At 37.5% G+C, this 23,116-nt stretch overlaps 1 long non-coding RNA gene across 1 annotated transcript; it reads left to right on the top strand.

Moving 5' to 3' along the window:
* The first annotated feature begins 19,944 nt into the window (after positions 1–19,944).
* Positions 19,945–22,742, top strand: LOC309613806. Its single transcript, XR_014235898.1, has 2 exons — positions 19,945–21,073; positions 21,395–22,742. It is a non-coding gene; the product is annotated as an uncharacterized lncRNA (long non-coding RNA).
* Positions 22,743–23,116: the final 374 nt, after the last annotated feature.

The raw sequence follows: 23,116 nt of genomic DNA, 5'->3' as shown, positions 1-23,116 counted from the left end.
AATTAAAAAAACAAAAAACAAAAAACACTGTCAATTGTTCAAGAAAATCATCATTCAAACTCAGATGGTAAAATACGAGATGAAAATTCTTGATGAAAATAATTCCAGAGGAGCTCATTTTGACAGAAATAAACAACAACAACAACAAAATAGCAACTAAGTTAAGCCTTGGGCATTGTTTGCTGACAAAATAAGATTGAAGTCTGAATATTGCATTATGTTTCCTCGGGCAACAGAACAGGAAGCCCTGATAGCTACAAAAAAAGGAAAAGGAGAATCATGCAGAAAAGAATGAAGTCAGCACTGCTCAATACTTTTATGGGACTCACAGGACACGTCTCATGTTTTATTATTATTATTATTTATTAGTAAAGTTTCTTGAACCATAGGATTAGCATCTTTTTAATCAAAAGAGGTTAGGATTTTGGCAGCATGGAAAAAAAAATTGGAGAACTAACACAAATTAAAAGACATTTTAAGTCAAAATACTCATTTAATCTTATAAATACCCAATTCCTTAATTCTTCCATTTATACTTATATTAGAGAATCTTTATATGTTAGACATTTAAATCAACTGTTAGAGTGGAGTATTTTCCACAGGATATTTAAATTATTAGTAGTAGTTTTTAAAATTATCATAGGTATTCTTGAACTCAGTTTGTCTAATCAAAACTTTTGGGGCGTTCACGTGATAGAAGAGGACTTTTAAGTACCCTCATAAGACCCATCATATTCTGTATTCTTACATTGTTGAACAGTTTTTTGGATAAATTTAAAATAAAACAATATTGTTTATAGTCACATAAATTATATAGATTACTATTTAAGAGTATCATGTACAAAAATCACTCTCATAATCAATGCAGGGCCTGTCAAAACATCCAATTAGGTTATTCATTTCTGATGATCTTTGGGGAATAGTCAAGGAGACTAAACATGTCTTATAGGTCCCTGTTTCAGCTGTATAAATAAATCTATCTCTTAATCTGAAGGAAAAGGCAAGTTTGAACATCTGATATCTTTATAATTTTTTTACATTAGTTAAGTGTTTCCACTTAGTAACTATAGTATCCCATAATCCTTGGAAATATTTGCCATTCACCTACAAAACTTGAGTTTAGATGCATCTAAACCCAATGTTAACCTGTATTTTTGGATTACAAGTAGATTTATATGTTTCTTTATTAAGAATATAGTAATACTCATATAAAAAAGAATGCAATCTCTGAAAACTATTTGTATATGTAGATCAACCCGTTTGTTGGAGAGAGAATTAGTAGACTAGATGTATTAAAAGCAGTGGAATACCATTATCTGTAATAAATTGTGACTTAAAAGGAAAATGAAGCAACTTGACCATGTCCTATTAAGAATTCACATTGGGGAAACCTTTATAATAAACATTCTATTTTATTTAGCCCTGTAGCTTTTGTTTGAAGCATTGTGACTTCATTTGGAGAAATGTCAATTGATTTCTTTCTGTTTGCCAGACACAAAAGTCAATGGTGTTGAAGATTTAAAAAAAACGATTTGTTCACAATCCCTGACTTCAAGGAGTTGATCATCTGGCCAGCAAGACATATTTTTTAAGTATTATTTTCCTTTCTTCTTTCATAAAATTTTGTAACAGTAGAAAATTTGGAAAATATGAATCTGACATACACACACAAAACAAAAACAAAGTCAAGCGTAGTCCTACTACCCAGAGATGACCACTGTTTACATTTTATGTGCATCTTTTTGGTTTGTTCTCTGTGTACAGTTTTCCAAAAATGTGATAATAGAGGATGTTGTTTTATAATCTGTTCTTTTTACTTAATATGTCATGAACATCATAATCATGTATAATAATTACACATTCTTCTACTACATCAGTTTTAATACCTGAAGAAATTTCAGTAGTAGAGATTACAGGCATACCTTGTTTGATTGTCCTTCACTTTAGTGCACTTCACAGATATTATGTTTTTTTATAAATTGAAAGTTTGTGGCAACTCTGCATCGAGCAATTCTATTGGCCCCGCTTTTCCAACCACATCTGCTCACTTTGTATGTGTCACATTTTGGTAATTCTCGCAGTATTTCTAGCTTTTTCATTATTATTATATTTGCTGTGGTGATCTGTGATCAGTGATCTTTGATGTCACTATTGCAAAAAGATTACAACTCACTGAAGGCTCAGATAATGGCTGGCATTTTGTAGCAATAAAGTATTTTTAAATTAAGGTATATGCAATGTTTCTTTAGACATAATGCTATTGCACCCTTAATAGACTACAGTGTACTGTAAACATAATTTTCATACACACTGGGAAACCAAAAAAAACTGTGTAATTTACTTTATTGCAGTTCTTGTTTTATTGTGGTGGTCTGGAATCAAACCCTCAATATCTTTGAGGTATACCATACCTGTGTATCATAATTTAGTCAATGAGCTTTTATTAATATACCTTTAGACTGTTTTCAATTTTTGTGTTAATATAAGCGACAACGCAGCAAACATCTTGCATATATCCTTTTCCCAAATCCCTGATTATTTTCTCAGAGTGAATAAATAGAATTAAGATTCCTGGGTCCAGCTGTATTTGAAATGGAAAGGCTATTAATACATATTGTCTAATTGTCTTCTAGAAATGTGGCATCAATAAACTTCAACTATACTGTGTGAAAGCTCTCATTTTTTCTGAACTTTGGTCAACACTAGTTATTATCTTTGCCAATTTAATAGCTGAAAATAAAATCCTTTTTATAATCTGCATTTTCAAAATTATTAATAAGGAAGATACTGTTTCATACATCATTGGCCATGTCTTCCTTTTTTTAGTCAAATGTTAAAACAGGCCTTCCAAGCCTTACTTTCTATCAGTAAGTTTATCTTTCTCTTACACATTTTTATTTTTTTATTTGTTTTCTCATATGGATTATTAAAGCTATCTATGTAGTAGAGAGAGAAAATTTTAAGGCAAATGCATAGCCTCTCTTAGGGTCTCAATTTTCTAAACAGTTTCACTTGCCCAAGCTAAACATGGTGATTTCTTAATGGCCCAGCTTTGTACATTTCTATTGATTTGTCACTTACAAGCAGCCACTAAACACCTATGTAGTATGGTGAATTTTAAATAGTAGCCTCTGACTTTTTACTATCATCTAACTCTTTGAGCATCTATGAAATGGGATGGTGTAGTAGTTTCCTAGGGCTGCCATAACAAATACCGCAAACTTGTTGGCTTCACAGAAATTTATTTTCTCACAGTTTTGGAAGCTAGAAGTCTGAAATCAAGGTGCTGGCAGGGCTATACTGCCTACAGAGGCTCTAGGGAACAGTCATTCCTTGTCTCTCCCAGTTTCCGGTGGCTGTCAGCAATCCTTGGCATTCCTTGTCTTGTAGACACATCATTCCCATCTCTGCCTCTATCTTCACAGGGCCTTCCCACCTCTGTCTCTCAAATCTCCCTCTCCTTTCTCTCATAAGGACACCAGTCTTTGGATTCAGGGCCCACCCTAAATTCAGGATGATCTCATCTCAACATCCTTAATTACATCTGCCTAGACCCTATTTCCAAATAAGATCATATTCACAGGATGGGGCATAGGACTTAGACATATGCTTTGGGGGGCACACTATTCAACTCACTACAGACAGTAAAAAGCTGCCAGGATGTAAATCCTTCTTCCCCAGGGCTACAGCTGCACAGAGAGTAAAGTTTGTCCCCCTTGGACAGAAAGCACCAATGCTAGGTTTTACCACCAAACATTTCAAATCGTTTCTCCATTTATTGTTGTCCTTTAATTAACAATCATCTTTTTTGTAGGGTACTATCTCCTTGTCCCCCTTTGTCCCCTTAAATCACCCTACACCTGACATTCTCTGTTACTCCCCTTCTCTATCTGCACCATCATCATGTTTCCTCTCCTGCCCCAGGTGTCACAGATAAACTACCCATCAGGTGTTGAAATGTAGACATGATGTACTGTGTAAAAGGGACCGTGATAAATAGGTCTTTAGTGATGCAGTGGTAAGTTCTGGGGAGAAAGGTGGCATTCTATAGTCCTATGATTAGGTCTTGGTCTTTTGGTGAGCCTCTGCTCCTGGACTGTGAACTTCACCAGTGCTTCTCAGGGTTTTCTCCCCTTAGGCAAAACGATGGCTAGAACAAGAAGCAACCTTGTAGGATTAAGCCTTGAACCTGTGGAATCTGACGCTGTCTCTCCAGGTAGAAAGTGTAAGAATTGAGTTGAATTGTAGGACCCTGCTGATATCTGGAGAACTGCTTGGTGTGGGGAAAGCTACTTCTCCCACCCCCAACACACACACACACACACACACACACACGCTCACGCTCACACAAATTTGGTGATCAGAGTGACCTATCACAGATCTAAGAGGAGTTTGTTCAGCTTTTTACTTGTTTGGATGTAGTGGTGACTCCTAAGTTCCTTACATACTGGATGAGAAACTAGAAGTCACAATATATATTTTAAATGCTCAAATTCACTAGTAATCAAACTTTAAAATAAAATAACTTCAGACGCCTATCACAAGCCCAGGATATCACCTGTACTTTTGACCAACTGGCTATAGATCCTATAGATTGGAGGTCCCAACGACCCCATCCCTGGGTTTGATTAATTTGCTAGTGTGACTCACAGAACTCAGTGAAACATGTTGCTTACTAGATCACCAGTTTATTACAAAAGCATATAACTCAGCAACAGCCAGATGGAAGAGATACATATGACAAGTCATGGGGTCAGGACACAGGGGTTTCATGCTCTCTCAGAGAGGGCTATTCTCCCCAGATGCCACATGTTCACCAACCAGGAAGCTCTTAGAATCCTGGCCATTTGGGTTTTTATGGAGGCTTTGCTACATAGGCATGATTGATTAAATCATTGGCCATTGGCAACTAATTGGACCTCCAGCTCTTTTGCTCTCCTTGGAGGTCAGGGGATGGGATTTATATGGATTTTTAAGTATTTCACTGTTCTGTTGCTAGTTTGAATAGAATGATTTTCCATTACTAAATGCCCAATATTTTATTCCTATATTTTTGGAATACCATGAATACTGTTCACTGCTAATAAATCATAGATACTTTTTTGATCTATGGGTTTTTCTTTTTCACATATAACTTTTCTAAAATTGGAATGTGTCTTAAAATCAAAGTATACTTTATTTGGGTGTCTTTCCCCCCCACACACAAAATAGTTACTATTAAGTTGATGATGTGCTTTATAGACTTTCATGGATTTGAGGAAATAAATATATCTATGCAATCTATATAGATGGAAGGAGGCATGGCATAGGCTTTTGAGAATTCTGGTGTTTTGAAGGAGAGACCTTTGTTTAAATACTTGAGTAAACTCTTACTTTTTGTGAGCTTTTTAACCTCATGTGGTTGTTGTGAAGAGTAAATTAAATAATTAATTAAAAGCACAGAACCTGGCATATAAGCAGCACTCAATAAACAGGAGCTAGGAAAAATCTTCCAAGAGATTTCAATAGGCTGATAATTCCACATTATTTTAGAAGCTCGAAAAAAAATTTTTTTTTAATTTAATTGTGATAAAGCAAAACTACAAATTTATAAAGTTTGGTGGAGTGGTCACAAGGATATTCAATCATCTGCTTAATTTTCATGTACTACTGTAGACTTAGTAACTTTGTATAATTTTTAATTCTCTTAGGTTATGTCAGGGACTACACACAATGGGCATATTTATTAAATCTCTCTGACAGTCTTGGTTCACTAAAAACATAGATAAATGTGCTACATATTATTTTTATCAGTACCTCAGACACATCTATGAATATTGACTAGGTGGTTTTATTGCAAAAGAATTTAATATTCCCTGAGTTTAAGAAAAATGGATTGAATTTTTGTCAACAAATTACTAACATTTGTTATCAATGGTGCTTAAGATATTTTCAAAACTACTATTCTGCATCTCTTTACTTTTATTTATATATGTTTTGACTGTAAGAAATGAATAAATATATGTGAAGTATGTTTGAATCTATTTTACAATTATATAAGCAACTTGAAAATTCTTAGATTACTCATGAAAATTAAAGGAACTATTAAAACTAAAACAGAAATCTCTATCAACTTCTCAAGGGAAAGTATCAGCCATTCTTATTTATTTCACTTATGAATTTCCTATACATGAATATTTTATCATATTAGGTTACACTTGATGATGAAGTATAGCAGAAATTTTTATCTTTATGGCACATGAAACCAAGGTCTTTAAAACACAGATGATTTCTAGTTCTTGTTTAAATACAATTTTTCCTTTTTTTATTGAGCATTACAAGAAATATCGTCATAATTTTCTATTATAAATTAAATACTGATTATCTGCATGGATGAATCTCTCTTCTCATATTTGAATCCTTTCTGGTTTTATTTTAATCTTAATGAATGAATTGATGTAAATATTGGGACTCTGCTGTGGGAACAACTTCAGAATATGAAATTAAATATAGAGCATTTGCAGTTTGTTTTTTGACCCAAGATTCTTACTTACTTAAAACCAAATTAATTTTCTCCTCATTCATTCAATGAAGACCCACTGATTGTCTGACCATATCAAGTCATTGTGCACACACATGTTTTTCCTATCTAGCTTCATTTTTCCACCCATTTATTCATTACCTAGCACCATAGCTAGGGATACCATAATAAATATGAAAAGACATTGTCTCTGTTCTGATTAAGCCTAAAGCCTGAAAATCATTCACATAAGAGTAAACTTAATCTGATCTATGAAGGAGGGAGATATAAGAGAGTATAGTGGGAATTAGGAGGTTCTTACATAAGGACAAGATGATTGAAATGAGATTTTAAGGAAGATTACAGTTAATTTGGATAAGGAAGAATGAGATGATTCCAGGCGGAAAGAATAACATATACAAAGGCCCTGTGGCAGGAGGGAACAAAACATATTTGAAGAATTGAAAGGTCATCGTGACCAAAGCTTATAGAGTGAGGACAAATGTCATGGAAGATGACTCAGAAGACATAGGTGGAGGCCAGACCAGGCCAAACTTTGTAAGTCATTACAAAGAGTTTGGAATTAATCCTAAAAGCAATGCAAATTCTGACACTGCTTTAAGTTGAGGTGGGAGGGAGAAGTAGTGGGTTCAAGGAGGGGAAATTAGTTAGGAAGTCATTCACTAGAATAGGGAAGAAATTATGGCAGGTGATGGTGGCAGTATAGGTGAGAGACACAGAAGGATTCAAGAAATATTCAGCAGATAAACTCAACAGAATTGTGATGATTTGGATAATCACAAACGGAAACTTGGATGGTTAAATATAACTCCCTGCTTTTAGTTTACTCATCTTGATGACTGGTATAAGATAGGATTTGCAAGAGACAGTAGTTTTGTTTTGAACATAATGAGGCTAAATTGCTTTCTTGCTAATCAAGTGAAGAGATTAAAAAGGCAGATGTACAAGTCTGAAGCTCAGAGGATGAATCTAGGCTAGAAATCTAAATATGTGAGTAATTTGCATATAGGTAGTTATAAAAGCTGTTCATTCACTGATTATTCAATCACCACACATTTGTCACACTACCACTATATGCCAGGTACTGTTCTAGATTCTGGGGATTCAGATAAATTTTAGAATCAGCTTGACAAGGCCCATGACAATTCTTTGGGATTTTAATTGTGATTTCATTATTTGCATGTAATTGATGCCTGTGTAATACTTAGGTTGGTTATCCTGAAAAATGGTATATCTCCCAGCTTAACTTTGATTTAGTTCTTTCATACTTTTATAGTTTTTTGTTTCATTATGTGTCTTTCATTTTTCTACAGTTGAGTTTATTCCTAGATATTTTATAAATTTTTTATTACAGGGAATGAAATCTGTACATCACATTTCTCAACTGGTTAAAACAAACCTGCAGGAAGGGCATTGGTTTTTGTATGTTACACTTTAATTCAATTTCCTTACTGAACTCCCTTACTAGTTCTAAAAAGTTAGTTGACCCTCTTGGTCTTTGGAGATAAACAGTTATATTATCAGCAAACAATAACAGTTTTATCCCTTTTTTTTTTCCTTTTTCCTGTCTCATTGCATTGGCTTGGACTGTCATTACTGTTTGAATAGTAAGAGGGATAGTTAGAACTTTTTAAAGTTAAAGAACTTTTCTTTTGTGATGTTCCAAGTTTTACAAGTTTATACCCTTCCCTAGTCAATGAGAAACATATCTTTTGGGATATTGAAACAGGGAAGGTTATATCATTCAACAGTGTCCCCAAATGCTTGAATTAACATTGAAAATGAGTAATATATAAAATAATTTAATTTATAGGCTTTATCATCATTATTATTCTATCTCAAAAGATTGTTTTACTGTTTAAATTGATTTTCAAAAAAACTATTGAAATAACATGGACCTGGCAATTCCAAACAAGATCTTTTTTGGTTTTCCTGTTGGAGATCTACATCCTAAAATATATCAAGCAAACATAGAAAACAATAGGGACAGCCAAGCCAAACTAAAGTGTATGTATGTCTAAAAGGCTACAAAAATGATAGCCTTGCACAGTTAATGATGACCCTGTAGCATGTGTTGCAAATAGCATTTTGCTTCCTGTTTACAACAGCTTGCCATCTAAATAGAATAATGTAAAGTTTAATGAGCACTATTCTTAAAATAAATATTGCTTTTATTTACAGTGAAGTGGAAAGCACTGCCTTTGTCTTTCTTTTGTATTTCCAGTTGCTACAAAAATAAATCTACCTAAGGTACATTAAACAGCCATTGTGCAGCTGTGAATTCAGGATATAGTCGACCAGGCTAATCAATGAAGAGGATATATATCATTATTAATCTGCAAAACAGTTGATTGACCTAGGATTGTCAGACATGTCTGCAAAACTGCGTAATATTTATAGACGTTTAATATCAAAATGAATAAAACTATGATGATTTTCACATGCCCACTCTATAGATAATGACAAATTATTAGGGGGAGTGGTCAAGATGGCAGAGTAGAAAGACCCCGAGCTCACCTCCTCCCATGGACACACCAAAATTACAACTATTTACAGAGCAACTACTAATAAGAATGACCTGAAAACCAGCAGAAAAGGTCTTCTACAGCCAAAGATATAAAGAAGAAGCCACAACAAGACAGGTAGGAGGGGTGGAAACATCTTATAGTCAAGACCCATACCTCTCGGTGGGTGACCCACAAACAGGAGAATAATTACAGTCACAGAAGTTCTCTCCAAGGAGCAAGGGGTCTGAACCCCCCATCAGGCTCCCCAGCCTAGGGATCCTTTGCCAGGAAGACAAGGCCCCAGAACATTTGGCTTTGAAGGCCAGCAGGCCATACTTTTGGGAACACCAGAGGGCTGTAGGAAATAGAGACTCCACTATTAAAGGGCACACACAAAATCCCACATACTCCAAGACCCATGGCAGAAGCAGTAATCTGAAAGAAGTCTGGGTCAGACCCACCTACTGATCTTGAAGAGACAGGAGGCAACTGGAACTCACCCTGGAGACACAGACACTGGTGGAAGCCATTTTGGGGAGCTCATTCTACCACAAAGACATTGGTGCTGGCAAGTGCTATTTCTATCTTATTAACCCTGGGACTTGGACCCGCTCACCAGCCTGTGAGCATTAGTACTAGGAACCCCTCAGGCCAAGCAGCTAGCTGGGTGGGGACACAGTCCCACCCACCAGCAGGATAGCTGCCGTAGGGCTCCCTGAGCCACCAGCCACCCCGGGACCAGCTCCCATCCACCAGAGGGCCCAGAATCCAGACCCACCCATTAGAGGTCTGACAATAGCTCTGGGACCCCTTGGTCCCACAGCCAGAGATTTTAGCACTCAGTTCTTACTATCTGTGGGCTGGCACCAGCCTCAAGACAAGCTTCACCCACCAGTGGGAGAGCACCAGCCCTAGGACCACCTGGGTTCCAGCACTGCCCACCAGCAGGCCAACAGCAACTGCAGGACCTCCAGGGCCCTGCAGCCAGAGACCCCAGGGCACAACTCTGACCACCAGTGGGCTGGTAATAGCTGCAGGACCTGGCCTCACTCACCACTGGGCACCTAAGTGCCCATGAATAGATGAATGGATAAGTAAGATATGGTGTGTGTATATACCATATATATATATATATATATATATATATATATGTATGGTATATACATAATATATATATTTATACCATAAATATATACCATATATATATATATATACTTTTTGCTATCACAAGAAGAGCAGTAACAGTTTATATAAGTCCTAACAATTTCAAACCTTTTTTCTTTTAATTTACTGAATGCCATGTTAATTCTCCCACATTTATGATAATATATTTGACGTGAAAATACTTACAGAGCATACATTTAAACTTCTGCCTCTAAGTGCTTTTATAATTTATGAAGTTTAAAAGAATATTTCTGGCCATACTGGCCCAATGCAGGTGGAAATAAACATTAAAAAGTGGAGTCATGATTGAGAAATCTTCAAAAGGTCTTAATATGATTAGGTTCCCAAGTGAACAAAATTTAATTTTATTTTTTCACCTATTGATTGGAGAATTAAATATGAAAAGGGATTTTAGAAAAGTCTCACTCAGAGAACATCTGAACTCTGAAATGCCACCAACCATAATTATTCATGTTACCAAAGGATTCACCTCAGCCTTCTTTAGGAGAGCTGCTTCCACTTGAGCACTTAAAATAAATAATCCAATTAACTCTATTATTTTTAAGAACACAACCATCAGATAGAATAACTATAATTACATTCTGAGGTGCAATTTTCTAAAAGATTGGAGAGTGTTTTTGTTGTTTTGTTTTATTCTTTATTGAACTGCAACATACATAGAGAAACATGCACATAAATATACAACTGATGAACATTCATAAGCTGAACATCCATATGTCACCAGCACCCAGATCAAGAAACAGGACACTTCTCCTTTATGTCCCTTTCAGTCACTACCTCCTCCCAAGAGAAACCACTATCCTGACTTCTAACACATAAATTAGTTTCATCTGTTTTTTGTACTTTACATAAACGGGATCATACTTTTTTTAAAAAATAAATTTATTTATTTTATTATTTATTTATTTTTGGCTGTGTTGGGTCTTTGTTGCTGTGTGCCGGCTTTCTCTAGTTGCAGTGAGCAGGGACTACTCTTCATAGCGGTGCGCGGGCTTCTCGTTGTTGTGGCTTCTCTTGTTGCGGAGCACAGGCTCTAGGCACGCAGTCTTCAGTAGTTGTGGCACGTGGGCTCAGTAGTTGTGCTTGAGGGCTCTAGAACTCAGGCTCAGTAGTTGTGGTGCAGGGGCTTTGTTGCTCCGCGGCATGTGGGACCTTCCCAGGCCAGGGCACGAACCCGTGTCCCTTGCATTGGCAGGCGGATTCTTAACCACTGTGCCACCAGGGAAGCCTCCGGGATCATACTTATTTAATAGGAGAAAAGCATACAAATTTTATTTAATAATTTTATGTGCACACAGGAATCTTCAGAAGAAAAATAAAGACACAAAGAAGCAGTTAGGACCAAGAGCTTAAACACTTTTTTAAAACAAAGAAATGATAAATTTTTGGAGAAGTAACAAGACAAAGGGGGTTGGGCTGGGGCAGTAAATTATGGGAAAGGGACTAGGAAATATATGGGGGGGAGTTCCCTGGTGGCCTAATGGTTAGAATTCCGGGCTTTCACTGCCGTGGCCCAGGGTTCAATCACCAGTAAGGGAACTGAGATCCCACAGGCCGCGTTCCACACCCCCACTCCCCCCAAATAATAATATGGATAAGGAAACTGAAGCACAGAGGATAAGTGATTTGCCTGAGTATCCCAGGATGGAGAGCAAGGAAATATATGGGGGAAACTAATGGGAGATAAGGGTTATTTTAGTAGGGTTGTCTTATACAGATCCATTTTGGCATCAAATCTGTCTCCAGGGCTTCCCTGGTGGTGCAGTGGTTGAGGGTCTGCCTGCTGGTGCGGGGGACACGGGTTCGTGCCCTGGTCTGGGAGGATCCCGCATGCCGCGGAGCAGCTGGGCCCGTGAGCCACAACTGCTGAGCCTGTGCGTCTGGAGCCTGTGCTCCGCAACGGGAGAGGCCACGATGGTGGGAGGCCCGCGCACCGCGATGAACAGTGGCCCCCGCTTGCCGCAACTAGAAGAAGCCCTCGCACAGAAACGAAGACCCAACACAGCCATAAATAAATAAAATAAATTAAAAAAAAAAAAAAAATCTGTCTCCGGTGATAAGAAAGTTCACTTTCTTAGAAAGTGAAGGAAAGGGAGGAAACCTTAGAAAGTGAAGGAAAATGAAGGAAGGAAAGTGAAGAAAGGGAGGGAACCTTTCTCGTGGGAAATGTTATGAAGTGTGTTTAAGTAGAAAGGGAATTCAGAGAGCCCTTCCTGCACCTGTTTCTCAAATGCCTTTAGCTCAAAATAATCAATATGCCATAGCGGCATATTTTGGGTTGGCATGTTCTGATTCCCTTCATGGGTAATAGGTAAATACCTTAGTGGTTATCTCTAAATTTGCTTCAATGGACAGCATACTGTCAATAAGCAGTATTCATGCCTATCCTCTTTCACCCACCATTGTGTTTGTGGGATTCATCCATGTTGTTTTGTGAATTTATAGATATTTCATTTTTGTTGCTATTTTTGTATTGTGTTGTCTAAATAGATCACAATTTATTTATTATCCATTCTTCTGTTGATGGACATTTGAGTTGTTTCCAGGTTTGGGCTATTATGAATAGTGCTGCTAAGAACATCCTTGTACATGTCATTTGGTGAACATATGTATGAATTTCTTTGGGGTGTATAACTAGGAGTGGAACTGCTGAAACACGTATGCTCATAGTCAGCATTAGCAGATAAAGCCAGGGCGACTCACAACTAACCATGTGAAAGTTCCAGTTATTCCACATCCTACCCAACATTTGATATTTTCTGCCTTTTAATTAGCTATTCTGGTGGATTTTAATTTGTGTGTGGTTTTAATTTGCATTTCACTAATGAATAATAAAGTTGAGCACCTTTTCAAATGTGTATTGGCCCTTTAGATATTCTCTTTTGTAAGATATCCGTTCAAGTCTTTTGCCTATTTCTATCACATTGCTGGTTTTTGTCTTGTTGATTTGTAGGAGTTCTTTACATATTCTGGATAAAAGTCTTTTGTTGGATATATGTATTGCAAATGTTCTTTCTGTGGGTTGTGTTTTAATTCCCTTTTTGGTGGCTTTTGATGAACAGAAGCTTGTGATTTTAATATAGTCCAATTTAATCACTCCTTTCCATTATGGTATTTTGTATTCTGTTGTCTTTTTTTTTTTTTTTTAATTTGCCTACCCAAAGTCATGAAGATGTCCTATGGTTTTTTTAGAGCTTTATTAATTTACTCTTCATACTTAGATCTACAATCCATTTGGAACTGATTTTTGTGTAAGGTGTGTAGGGGTCAAATTACATGTAGAGGAGCATAAAAAGCCAAAAGTACAGAAATTTATTTAGCTTCGTAACTTTGAAAGCTTAGGCTTAGAAACTACAGAGCTTGATTTAAATCATCCTCAGCCTCAGAAAGGTAGAGGGGAAATCATTAGTGACAGGTAATTGTCCAAAGCACAACATTTAAAAAAGAATTGACAACACGCTTTCTGAGTGAAACTTGGCTGGACAGTACCCTCTAGTTGTCCACATCAGCCCCATGCTTTAACAGATGAAAAACCAGAAGCCAAAGACATGTCAGGGCTTGTCCAAGGTCCTGCAGGGAGCTAATGAGAGAGCTCCATTAGGAATGGAGTCCAGGCCTGCAATTCTCCTTTGACATGTTCATTTTGTTGCTTACATTTATCTAGGTTTTATTCCCAAGATAAAAAAAATAGCGAATTGCTGATATCACGCAGCAAAATTTCATTCATGGGAAATCTCTGTGTATCAATTACCTATTGCTGCAAAACCAGCCACCACATACTTGTGGTGTAAAACAACAACAGTCATTTGTTATTGTTATTATTATCTCTTGTGGTTTGGGGGTTCACTGGGCTCAGATACATAGTTCTCAGTTAGGAGTCTCTCGTGCAGTTGCAGGCAGATGGCAGCTAGGGGCAGAGTCCTCTTGAACTCTTCCTTACTCACATGTCTCCCTCACATGTGTTTCCCTCACAGGGAGGGAAAATAGTTTTCATGTCCCATTGGGAGGAGAGTAAGAAGAGCGTGTGAGATGGGAGATAGTATTGCAACCATTTTGGAAAATACAGTGGTCCACACTGTGGTATAATGGAGAATATATCTCATCTTTGTCCCCAGTTCCTCACACAGAGCCTCAAAAACCCTTAGAATTTTCTATAATAAGAATGTCTTTGTTATGCCAATGAGGTGACTTTTAGTGAGACCCTAGTTAGCTTTAGGATGGAGGCTGGTAGCCAGAAAGACCAACCATATGATTTGAATGTTGGAACTTTGCACCAGCCTAACCTCCTGGAAGGAGAAGGGGCTGGAGATTGAGTTCAATCACATGCCAGTAATTTAATCAATCATGCTCAAGTAAAGAAACTACAAAAACTCTGGACACTGAGCCTATTAGTCTGGGTTCTCCAGAACTAATAGGATATACAGTTGACCCTTGAACAACGTGGGAGTTAAGGGTGCTGACCCACTGTGCGGTAGAAAATCTGCGTATAACTGTATAGTCAATCCACCATATCTGCCGTTTTGCATCAGCAGATTCAACCAACTGTAGATCATGTAGTATTGTAGTATTTATTGAAAAAATCCACATATAAGTGGACTGTGCAGTTCAAACCCATGTTGTTCAAGGGTCAACTGAGAGTGAGAGAGGGAGAGAGACAGAGAGAGAGACACACAAAGAGAGATCTCCTATTTCTATATATACATAGATTTTTCTATGAGGAATTGGCTCACATTATTATGGAGGCTGAGAAGTCCAAGATCTGCAGTTGGCAAGCTGGGGACCCGGGAGAGTCAATAATATAGTTCCAGTCCAAACCTTAGTCCAAGGGAAGGAGAAGACCAATGCTCCAGCTCAAAGACAGTCAGGCAGAGAAAAGGAATTCTTTCATATGCAGGCTTTTTCAGGCCTTCAGTGGATTAGGTGAGGCCCACCCCACTGGTGCAGGATAATCTGCTTTACTCAGTCTACTGATTCAAATGTTAATCTCATTCAGAAACACCTCACACACACATACCCAGAAATAACGTTTATCCAAATTTCTAGGCAGCTAGTGGCCCAGTCAAGTTGACACATAAAATTAACTATTGCACAGAGGTTCACTGGAGCTTCCCAGTTGGTGAGTGAATACATTGATGTGCTGGGAGGGTGACATGCCTGAATTCCATGAGGAGACGGCAATAAGTTCTGCCTTATCTACCGAGCTTGCCCTATGCCTCTCTCCATTTGTAAGATCTGTACTCTTAATAGAAAACTGTAATTATTAAGTATAGTACTTTCCTGAGTTCTGCAAATTATTCTAGCAAATTATAAAACCTGAGAGGTTCATGGGACTCCTGAATTTGTAACCAACTATTTAGAAGTGCAGATGTCCCAGGGACCCCAATTGTGGCTAGTGTCTGAAGCGGGGTCAGTCTTGTAGAGGACTAGTCTGCGGGGTCTGCACTAATGCTGGGTAGTTAGTATCAGAATTTAATTGTTGGACACCCAGTTGGTGTCACAGAATTGGTGTCAGACAGTCACACTTTGTGACATTGATTCTTCTTCAGTTACCAAATTGTTTTTTATATTTGTCTTATTCTCACTTATCTTAAAGGGGAATTTAATGTATGTGGTGCCTACTCCACATGCTGTAGATAGCTTACAGGTATCACAGAATGCTCACAGAGCTCTCTATTTTTATCTCCAAAGTCCACTCTTTTCCATTTTCTCCTTAATGCCAAAGATACCCAGTGAACCTTTGTAATTTCCACTCCAGAGGATTTCCTATCCTGTCTTAAGATTTTAGGATCATGAAGGCTTGGGCAGCACTCCTGTCTGATAGGTCAGAGTGTTCTGCTCTGATGGAGATAATTACAGCAACATCTCCAGAGCTCAGCCCTTGGATCTTTTCTCTTTTCTACTTACATTCTCTCCTTAGTTGTTTTCATCCAGTAGCATGACTTTAAATACCATCTATATAGTCCAAACTGGATGTCTCCTCTGAACCTCAGGTTTCTACATTCAATTTCCCAGTCAACCTCTTCATTTACAAGTCTAATCCTCTTCTCAAGTTTAACATGTACAAAACTGAGTTCACAATATTGTCCCCAAATCCTGCACCTCCCACAATCTTCCCAATCTCAGTTAATGGCAGCTTCACCCTTCTAGTGGCCCAAGTGTGATCCTTTATTCTCTTTCTTTCACATCCCAGATCTGATCCATCAGCAAATCCTAACAGCTCTTTCTAACTATATTCCAAATTCAACTACTTTTCTCTACCTCGCTGCCACCGCTGGGTCCTACCATAATTATTTCTTGATTAAATTATTACAATAGCCTCCTAATTGGTCTCCTTGCATCTACCCTTCCCCCCCACCTTCACATTCTATTCTCAACTCAGAGGGTAAAGAGATTCTCTTAAAAATAAGTTAAGAAAAAATAAATAAGTTAAATCGTGTCACTTCTCATCTCATGTCCTCCAATGACACCCCATCCCAGTCACAGTAAAAGCCAAAGTTCTTAGCAAACCTACAGGCCCTTCATGACCTGTTTCCATGTCCTCTCTGACTTCATTTCCCAATCTCATCCCCTTGTCGACTTCATTGCAACCACAATGGTCTCCTTCTTGTTCCTCCAACATACTAGGCACACTCCCACCTCAGGGCTGTTGCACTAATTATTCTCTTTGCTTGGAGTGACATTCTCCCAAATACCCACATGGCTCACCCCTCACTTCATTCAGGTCACTACTCAGAATTCTGCTTTTGTGTAAGACTTTCACTGGCCATTTTATTTAATATTTCAGCCCAACTCCTCCCCAGATATTCATATCCCCCCCTCCCACTTGATTTTTCTTCTTAGCTCGTATAACTATCTAACACACTATATATTTTACTCATGCAATGCCCAATTAGCAGCCAAGTCAAGTACTTTAATCAACTTAGGAGTCTGAGAAAAGCCGAGATTTGTAATAGCCAGGAAAGACTTCATAGAATAGGAGGATTTGAGATGCCTTTGAAGAAATGGGTGGGATTTAAATAGGCAGTAAGGAGAAAGGATGAGAATTCCATGTGAAAGAAGACATGAACTATTTTCCAGAGATTTGAGATGCAAAAAGTATGAGTATCTCTTAATAAGTAGGGCATTACAGTACATTTTCGGGCCTTTCCTTGAACACAAGGACATTTTCCATATCTGTTTCCTTTATAGGTTATCCCAGTACCTGTCATAGGACAGAAATTCAATAAATGTCAGGTGGATTATTAGATGAGTGGATGGATGAATGGATCAAAGGATGGATGAGTGCATAGGTGATACAGACTCATGGATCCAGATACTTTCTGTTTAAACGACATTGGATTCTGATGCGTTATAATCATAAAGATAATTCTTCACCTAGGGGATCAAAAACTGACTTAGTTTTGACCTACACAGGAAAGAACCTTTTTAAAAAGACTATAAGAATTTTTTCATTGTACTAAAACATACACATTAAATTTACCGTCTTAACAATTTGTAAGTGGTTAAGTAGTGTTAAAGATATTCACATTTCTGAGCAATAGATCTCTAAAACTTTTTCATCTTGTGACACTGAAACTCTATACCCAGTAAATAGTAATTACCCCACCTCCCTCCACCAGCTCACCGTTGTACTTTCTGTTTCTATGATTTTGACTACTTTAGATAATTTATATGAATGGACTTATACAGTATTTGTCCTAAAAAGACTATAACAAATTTAAACCTCCTCTTATGCTACTTTGAAAGGAGCAGTCATTGGAAAACATTCTATCAATACCTTGGAAGCTAAAGTTCCCTGCTGAGCAGTTCAAAACTAGATTGAGAAACAAGAGCTGATTATTAATTTCTCGGTCTGATCTTTATTCAGTAGGAAAAATGATAATTATTCTTATTATATAAATGAGGCAAGTCAAAATATCATATTTTATCAATTCTAAGATACTCATTTTCCCCCACATTTTAATACTTCTGAAACAAAGATGTGTCTTATAATCAGTGGTGTTTTCACATTGCATCGTAGTTTAATTGGCAGCATTTTTTCTCCCCTGATGTCATTTTTTATTGGTGTATTTTACAAGCATTTGTATCATAGAGCTATGAAATAAGATAAATGATTAGCTCAGAATCTCACACCCCATCCATAGTAGGACTGGGATTGGAACTAAGGTTTCCTCAGATTTAAAGTAATGTTTTAACGGCTAGTAACATTTCCACTAGAAAATGGAGCCTTTCCCAGATAATTTTTATGCCCTACCACATAAATTTAAGGAAACTATCATTCACCTCTAGATGGCTCCCATTTGATGTTAAAAGGGAAGAAATAATGAGTTTCAGAGACATTCTCTTAGGACAAGTTTCTTGCAGCTGGGACCTTACCTAATGATGTGAGACATAGCAAAAAACAATACAAGAATGTCTCAAACATTGCATTGGACATCCTTCCACTAAAAAATAATTTATCAGAAATTCAAATTTAACTGGGCATCCTGAATATAATCTTCCAACCCTAACCTCACCTAATCTTTGAAAGAAGGGAGATCAATGGACTGGCTTTGACTTTCCACAAGGTTCTCAGCAAGAGGAGCTGGGTGGGGAGATGTGAGATGATCCAGTTCATCAGGAATAGAAGCTCTCTGGACAGTGTCTGATCCAGGATCTTGGGAGCTCCCTTGATTCAGCTCCTAAGATTCATGTTGGAAGTGTACTAAACCCTCAATTTGGCTGAATGCCAAATGGCCTAGTGTTAAAATAAATAATAGACTGAAGCCAAATATTGTCAACTTACAATGAAGTTCTATGGCAGGTTGTTTTCTTTAAAAACTCGAAGCCTAAATGGAATTAAATAGCAAAATAAAAATAAATATAGGTTTTGTAGGGTATTTTGTTTAATGCCATGAATGATAATAACCTAATAATTATGCAAAGACTACAAATATGATTTATATATAGTCTCTATTATTCTGCTTTCCATTCTTATTTAAAATTGTACAAACATTTGTTGGCTCAAGAAGGATAATGTGTTCTTCCTAAAGTTATCTAGCAGAGGCATTCTTGCTTAATATTCCTATTAAGCTGATTTTTTTCTTTAATGATTTAACTATTGGAAAGTTTTTAATCATTAATATTTTAAATAAAATTAACACCACAATGGTTAATTATAATAGCATTTTATTCTTTCAATAATAAATACAAATTTCAACTGAGTGATAGAAATTTAGCACATAAAGCTCACAAGGAGATTTTTATTCAACATTATATCTAGATGCTTACTTCAATTTGAAAATATTCAGATGTTAACAACAAATTCAAAAGAATAACATGTTTGTTTTATTTAATTGATTTTTAAAACTTAAAGTGTGGCCCTGCATCAGCAGCATCACCTGGGAGGAATGTGCAGGATTTCAGGTCCACACTAGACTTACAAAATCAGGATCTGAGGGTGGGGTTGCGTTTAACAAGCCCTCCACGTGATTCCAATGCACAATGAAGTTTGAAATACTCTGGCCTTGAAAACCAATCTCCTGGCCACTGCCGGTATCTCAAACTCTTCTCAGACCTAGGGAATTAGAATCTGCATCTCAACAAGATGCTGAAGTGATTTGTGTGCACATTAAAGCCTGAGCCACACTCTTTTAGAGTTTTAGTTTTAAAATATACCAAAACAGGACTTCCCTGGTTAAGAATCCGCCTGCCAATGCAGGGGACGTGGGTTCGAGCCCTGGTCCGGGAAGATCCCACATGCCGCGGAGCAACTAAGCCCATGCACCACAACTACTGAGCCTGTGCTCTAGAGCCCGTGAGCCACAACTACTGAGCCCAAGTGCCACAACTAATGAAACCCGCGCACCTAGGCCCATGCTCCACAACAAGAGAAGCCCCTGCTCGCTGCAGCTAGAGAAAGCCTGTGCGCAGCAACAAAGACCCAATGCAGCAAAAAATAAATAAAATAAAATTTAAAAATAAAATAAAATATACCAAAACTGAATGTTGTGTTTCATCATGTCTCTAACCAGCTGATGCTGATGAAAAACCAGTGACTTTGAGTGGTCCATGTGCCCAGATTGACAACTGGACTGGATTCAAGACTTTCCTTATCAATGAAATGTGGGGATTATTTCAACCAATGGTGAGCATATGTCAATCTCGTTCTATTCTTTTGTTCTGTCCACAGTGTTCCTTTTCAATCCTTAATTAGCATAACCACCTCAAAAACCCTCTTACCTCCTGTCTAGTCCTTAGCCCTGGTTTTGTTACACAGTGATAACTAACCTATACAGTGTCCCTTAAAATAGCTTTATCAAAGTCATTATAAAGGCATACCCCAAAAATATCTTGGGAGATGGTATATAAAGGTCTTCCAATTTGTTAAGAGGCTTCTTTTAAGCAGGATTCCCAGTTCTGGCTTGTAGTCAAATCACCCAGTAGCTTTAAAAATTCTGATATCCAAGGAGCCCTCCAGGCAAATCTGAATCTCCGGGGGTGAGATGCAGGCATTAACCTTTTTCTAAAAGCTGCCCCAAGTAGAGAACCAGCCATCTAAAGTTTGATTGAAAAAAAAATTTTTTTTAAAATAAAGTTTGGTTGAATTACCGTACCTCCTCTATGCAACATGGCCTGTGCAGGTAAGCTTGATGTTCACGGTTTTGGAAGTTCAAGCAAATGAAACACAGAGGTTTCTCAGTTTGGGAAGTCTCATAATCTCTTTATTATCACACAAAGGAGCCTTTTAAGTGGGAGGCAAGTAGGCTCTACCAAGACCATCATTCTAAAAAACCCTCTCAATTGGGAAATCTACTAAATGCATTTGCAGAACTGAGTTTTTATCCCCTGCTTCAGACACATTAAAATGGGCACATCAAAAGTTTGCCATAGGGCTTCCCTGGTGGTGCAGTGGTTGAGAATCTGGCTGCCAATGCAGGGGACACGGGTTCGAGCCTTGGTCTGGGAAGATCCCACATGCTGCGGAGCAACTAGGCGCATGAGCCACAACTACTGAGCCTGCGCATCTGGAGCCTGTGCTCGGCAACGAGAGGCCGCGATAGTGAGAGGCCCGCGCACCGCGATGAAGAGTGGCCCCCGCTTGCCGCAACTACAGAAAGCCCTCACACAGAAACGAAGACCCAACACAGCCAAAAATAAATTAATAAATTAAAAAACGAAACAAAAACAAACAAACAAAAAGGTTTGCCATAATAATCATATTTTATTCTCCCTTCTTCCTAATCGTGTGACTCCCTCCAAATGTGTTGAGTTGCATCCCATATCCACTTCCTTATCTTATCAGTAGAAAAAAGATCTGAAATGTAAGGGTCAGAGTCCTGTAGTCAGTCCAGAATTAACATTTAAGTTTGAATTCCAAGTTAAATATTGGTTCTGGTCTCCCAACTTAATATAGTCTTTTGGGAGAAAATATCCATTTTTAACAACTCTTCTGGCCATAAGACTATTGTTTAAATTTAACCTAAATCCCTCTAGTAACTGAACAAGTTCATTTCTACTCTTGGAGAGGAATTCTTCTTTACAGCTCCACAATCCCAGATATGCTTTGGAATTGAAAATTTTTGGAGTGTAGAAAGGTAATGCGGAGCATATATGGCATACTGTATTACATCTCCAGGGAGGTCTAAAGCAGCATCCTGTAACAAACACATTTAAATCTATGCAATGAAACATAAAAATTCACAGTAAGAGAGATAAATAGACATTATAAACAGTTTTATGTGCGTTCTGGTTTTGTCATTAAATTTAAAAGAAACTTTTAGTTTTCAGAGCTTTCTCTATTTGGGCACTGAATAAAAGATTGTAGATTGCAAGTTGCTATAAAAAAACTTAAAAAGAGTGAACTTAATTGGGAAAGCTGAAGGGAAACAAATGAACAACAACAGTGATATACACTGGAAAAGCTCATCTAACAGATTTCTTCCCACAAACAAGCTGGATGTGGAATGAAAATTGTCTGGCTCCTCAGGGGCCAGGTTCAGATCCCCAGTCAGGAGACCTTGCAATAAAAAAGAGACTTATTTGGATTGGGAGATGGGTTTTAGGGAGAGATGGAATGAGGGGAATATTAAAAAGCCTTGTGAGCACCTAGAAATGGCATCTTGTATGTGGGCTAATTATTTTCAATGATGATTCATCCCCCCAAGCAGTTTACAGCTTTTATTTCTTCCTTTTAAAATTCATCTACATCAATGTGGTTAACAGTGGGTGGTTCAGGACAGATCCATTGTTCTTGTAGCTTTTGAGAAATCTCAGGGTCTCTTTTCAGGTCTTTTGAATTTGCATCCCAAATTGTCTGGTCCTCTTTGCTCCTTGACTGTTTTTCTTGGCCCTTGGGTCTCTGGTTATTTAACTGGCTTTTGCTCAAGGAACATAACAGGTTAGTGAAAAGAAGATAGAAATTGGGAAGCTCTAGCTCTCCTTTAAGAAACATATGCTGCTTTTTTTTCTAAACACATTTCTGAAGATTTTTCTTTTGGCATCATCTTTTAAAGAATGGATCTAAGCTAAGATGTGTCAGATCAAAGATAGATTAAAAATTCAAAAGCAAATCATTTCTTTTTCTCAAATACTTTACTGAATAGAATAATCAAGCACTTCAGAAGTGTAAGTCACTTTTCGGACAGTCTCAGGGTTTTTTGTAATGTAAATTTTATCAATATATAGTGTACATACAGAAAATTGCACAAATCATAAGTGAGCAGATAGATGACTTATCACAAAGCTTACATGCTTTGTAGTCAGTGCGCAGACCAAGAAATAGAACATGACCAGCAAGCACTACAGAAGCCTGTCCTATGGTCCCCACCTCAAGAGGTGCCAGCATCCAAACTTCTAAGACCATAGATTAATTTTGTTTGATTTTAATTTCACTTTTTTAATTTTACATTTTTATTGAAGTATA

Source organism: Balaenoptera borealis (genome assembly GCF_965194805.1).
Source record: "Balaenoptera borealis genome assembly, chromosome: 16".
Lineage (NCBI taxonomy): Eukaryota > Metazoa > Chordata > Mammalia > Artiodactyla > Balaenopteridae > Balaenoptera > Balaenoptera borealis.
The sequence above is the reverse complement of the archived record's forward strand: the minus strand, read 5'-3'. Positions and strand labels throughout refer to the sequence as shown.